Here is a 4,742-nt window from a genome sequence, read left to right as displayed (position 1 = left end):
GTTACGCAGGCGCAATTGCTACCTGAATCTGGGCCTATATTGTCAAAAGTATTGGGACACCTGCCTTTACATGCACATGAACTTTAATGGCATCCCAGTCTTAGGGGCAGATCCACAAAGAGAGTACGCCGGCGTATCTACTGATACGCCGGCGAACTTTCAAATTTCCCGCGTCGTATCTTTGGTTTGAATCCTCAAACCAAGATACGACGGCATCTGGGTTAGATCCGACAGGCGTATGGCTTCGGATCTTAGATGCAATACTTCGGCGTCCGCTGGGTGGAGTTCTCGTCGTTTTGCGTGTCGAGTATGCAAATTAGCTATTTCCGACGATCCACGAACGTACGTGCGGCCGTCGCATTCTCTTAAGTCGTCTCTAGTCGGCTTTTTCCGGCGTATAGTTAAAGCTGCTGTTTTGCGGCGTATAGTTAGACTTGCCATGTTAAGTATGGCCGTCGTTCCCGCGTTTAATTTGAATTTATTTTTTGTTTGCGTAAGTCGTCCGTGAATCGGGGGATGGACGTAATTTACGTCCAAGTCTAAACAATGACGTCCTTGCGACGTCATTTCGTGCAATGCACGGCGGGAAATTTAGGGACGCAGTTCGTTCGGCGTGGGGACGCGCTTCATTTAAATGAAACACGCCCCCTACCCACCCAACTTGAATTTCGCGCCGTTACGCCGCTTGAGATACACTACACCGTCGTAACTTATGGCGCGAAATCTTTATGGATTCGAACCAAAGCCAGGTAAGGTACGGCGGCGTAGCGTATCTCAGATACGATGTTCCGGGGCAGATCTTTGTGGATCTGCCCCTTAGTCCGTAGGGTTCTATATGGAGTTGGCCCCGCCCTTTGCAGCTTCAACTCTTCTGGGAAGGCCGTCCACAAGGTTTAGGAGTTTTAGTTGACTAAAATGTACTGGAGATTTTGGACGACTAAATACGACCAAAACAATTGCAGAAAACTAAAATGCCCTTTTAGTCAAAGGACTTAAACTAAATCGAAATTTGCTGCCAAAATGAACACTGCCCATCAGTGATGCCAATCAGTGCCCATCATTGATGCCTTTAATTGCACATCAGTGCCGCCTGTCAACGCCGTTTGTCAGTACCCATCAGTGCCGCCTATCAGTGCACATCAGTGCCCATGATTGCTGCCTATAAGTGCCCATTAGTGACACCTATCAGTGCCCATATATGCAGCCTTATCAGTGCCCATCAGTGCTCCATCTCGGTGCCACCTATCAGTGCCCATATATGTAGCCTTATCAGTGCCCATCAGTGCTCCATCTCTGTGCCACCTATCAGTGCCCGTCAGTGCTGCATTCTAGTGCCTCCTCAGCAGTGCCCATCATTCCCGACTCATCAGTGCCGACTCATCTGTGCACATCAATGAAGGAGAAAAATTACTTATTTACAAAAAAAAATTACAGAAACAAAGAAAAACTTTAAGTTTTTCAAAATTTTCAGTCTTTTTTCATTTGTTTAGCAAAAAAATAAAAAGTAAAACAGATTTGATTAAATACCACCAAAAGAAAGCTCTATCTGTCTCAATGTTTTCGAACAGTGTCGCATGACGGCGCAATTGTCATTCAAAGTGCGACAGTGCTGAAAGATGAAAATTGTCCTGGGCAGGAAGGGAGGGTGAAATTGCCCGGTATTGAAGAGGTTAACAACAGCTAAGCTTGTTGAACTTGTATTCCACACATGGAAGGGAAGTTTGCGTTGAATTGTCTGCAGCTATGATGTAACTTGGCTACATCTGATACAAATCGTACATGACAGCAGTTTAAATAATGGATGACCTGCATGTTTTTCCTGTGTCAGAATATCTGCTGCATCACAATCTGATTACACATCGTGCACAAAGCAGCGTACCCACTAACCCACAAACAGCCATCACCGCGAGCCCGCCAATTCGTCCTGACACTGCGCGCTCTCCCAGAACAGGTGAGATGGAGAGGATGGTTCCGTGTCCGTCCAGGATACACTTCAGTGTTACTCAGAGAAGACATAAGGGAAACCTGTTGAGATTTTATGGCCGTTTCACCGTTTCATACCTCTGTGTCTAAGTTTATTTAACCGGTTCTGGACCGCCCATCGCCCATGGGCAGCCCGGCTGCACGAAACAACGAGACCTGTACGTGCACCCTGGTCTGGTCTCCCTGGCATGCCGGCCACCCGCGATCGTTCTTGGGAATGACAGAACGACGGTCTGCCTATGTAAATAAGGCAGATTGTCGTTCTGTCACAGAGGAAGAGAGAGATCTGTGATTCCTACTAAATCAGGAACACCGATTTCTCTTTCTCTCTCTCCTTCTCACTCTCTCTCTTTCTCTCTCTCTCCTTCTCACTCTCTCTCTTTCTCTCTCTCTCCTTCTCACTCTCTCTCTCTCTCTCTCTCTCTCTCCTTCTCTCTCTCCTCCTCCTCTTTCCTCTCTCTCTCTCTCCTTTTCTCTCTCCTTCTCTCTCTCCTTTTCTCTCTCCTTTCTCTCTCTCTCTCTCTCTCTCCTTTCTCTCTCTCCTCTCTCTCTCTCTCTTGCTTTTTTCTCTCTCTCCTTTCTCTCTCCTCTCTCTCTCTCTCCTTTCTCTCTCTCCTCTCTCTCTCTCTCTTGCTTTTTTCTCTCTCTCCTTTCTCTCTCCTCTCTCTCTCTCTCTCCTTCTCTCTCTCTCTCTCTCTCTCTCTCTCTCTCTCTCCTTTCTCTCTCTCTCCTTTCTCTCTCTCTCTCTCTCTCTCTCTCTCCTTTTCTCCCTCCTTTCTCTCTCTCTCCCTCCTTTCTCTCTCTCTCCCTCCTTCTCTCTCTCTATCTCCTTTCTCTCTCCTTCTCTCTCTCTCTCTCCCTTTCTCTCTCCTTTCTCTCTCTCTCTCCTTTTCTCTCTCTGTCTCTCTCTCTCTCTCTCCTTCTCTCTCTCTCCTTTCTCTCTCCTCTCTCTCGCTCTCTCTCTCGCTCTCTCTCTCTCGCGCTCTCTCTCGCTCTCTCTCTCTCTCTCTCTCTCTCTCTCCTTTCTCTCGCTCTCTCTCTCGCTCTCTCTCTCTCTCTCTCTCTCTCTCTCGCTCTCTCTCTCTCTCTCTCTCGCTCTCTCTCTCCTTTTCTCCCTCCTTTCTCTCTCTCCCTCCTTTCTCTCTCTCTCCCTCCTTTCTCTCTCTCTCTCTCTCTCTCTCTCTTTCCCTCCTTTCTCTCTCTCCTCTCTCTCCCTCCTGTCTCTCTCTCTCTCTCCTTTTCTCTCTCCTTTCTCTCTCTCCTCTCTCTCCCTCCTTTCTCTCTCTCTCTCCTTTCTCTCTCCTTCTCTCTCTATCTCTCCTTTTCTCTCTCATTTCTCTCTCTCTCCTTCTCTCTCCTCTCTCTCCCCAGCATCCCCCACACAGTTAGTAATCACTTCCTAGGAACACATTTAACCCTTTGATTGCCCCTGATGTTAACCCCTTCCCTGCCAGTGTCATTTATACAGTCAAAGTGCTAAAAAAAAATTAACACAGATCACTGTATTGGTGTCACTGTTCCCCAAAAAGTGTCACTTATGGAAAAAACATGAAATACCCCCTCAAGGGTGGGACTTTATAAGTGACACAAACACGTGAATGAGTAGAAAAATATATAGCAAATTTATTTAAACAATTTAAGTAAGGACATCGTACAGTGTCCTAGCAAGGATAAAAAACCACATGCAAGTGGTATACAGATCCTATTTGTAAAGCAATAAAACAGACATGAGACAAAAATTGGTCCAACCCGACAGCCGTTTCGGTATCTGTGATCCTTCTTCAAGGGGTATTACAGACGATCATTGTGTCAGAGAAATACATGTCTATTAGAAAAGAGATATATACACATATTACATAGAAAAAATTCAACTTAAACAATATTTACAACTCTAGTGACCGAAATTGTTAAAAAACATGGGGAAGGGGGAGACAAGAAAAGGACAGCCATACAACTATGTCATTTATCAAAACAGATATGAGTTACTTACAGTCAATAAGATCTGTAGATAGAGTCCTGTCTCAGTGTGAAAGTACGCCAAAAACAAGGGGAAAATGCTGTATATGGAGATCAATGTCTCTGTGTTCACGGGGAGGATATATAATCATAGCCTACCAAAAAGGTCCACGCCTAGGGAAGGAAGGGAAAGAGGAAAGAAGAAAAAAAAAAAAATAATAATAATATATATATATAATATGCATATATCATTATTTGTTGCATTCAAAGAGTTAAATGCAGACACACATTTATAGCAAAAAAGAGTAACCCCATAGAGCTGGTAATCCAAAAATGGAGAGTAACTTACCAGATATGGGAATCCATATAGGAGAGGGTATGCATGTGCCAGAGAACAAAAGTTCAGCCACAAGGAGACAAACTACCCAGATTATCCTATGTTTCAGGAAGGGTGGATTGCTGGGTGATCGCAGGCAGAGATCACTGGAAAAAGGAATTTAGGAATATATATAAATAATATGTATGGCTAGTCTGGTGAAGTGTGCATAAAGGCACAGCACCAAAAACAAACAATAAGCCAAACATCAACAACCAGTGGTCCTACCTGCATGTGAGAAGTCTCCATAAGTCCAGCAGACGCCATGACAGTCAGAGACAATAGTGTCTGCAATGGGCTTAAATAGAGTCCATTAGTGGCTATGGCGCATGCGCGCGCGCACGTGCTGCGTAGTGACGCAATTGCGTCTTGGGGAAAAAAAAAAAAACGGGATGGGCTTGAATAAAGTACATTAGCGGCATAGGCG

General features: G+C 45.2%; 1 long non-coding RNA gene across 1 annotated transcript; it reads right to left on the bottom strand.

The window, feature by feature from the left end:
• Positions 1 to 3,582: 3,582 nt before the first annotated feature.
• Positions 3,583 to 4,129, bottom strand: LOC120939566. The gene is made up of 2 exons (XR_005749268.1): positions 3,974 to 4,129; positions 3,583 to 3,808 (listed from the first exon to the last, which is right to left on the bottom strand). It is a non-coding gene; the product is annotated as an uncharacterized LOC120939566 (long non-coding RNA).
• Positions 4,130 to 4,742: the final 613 nt, after the last annotated feature.

Source organism: Rana temporaria, chromosome 5, assembly GCF_905171775.1.
Source record: "Rana temporaria chromosome 5, aRanTem1.1, whole genome shotgun sequence".
In the NCBI taxonomy this organism is placed as follows: Eukaryota; Metazoa; Chordata; class Amphibia; order Anura; family Ranidae; genus Rana; species Rana temporaria.
Note: the sequence above shows the minus strand (reverse complement) of the source record. Positions and strands in the feature narration are given on the sequence as shown.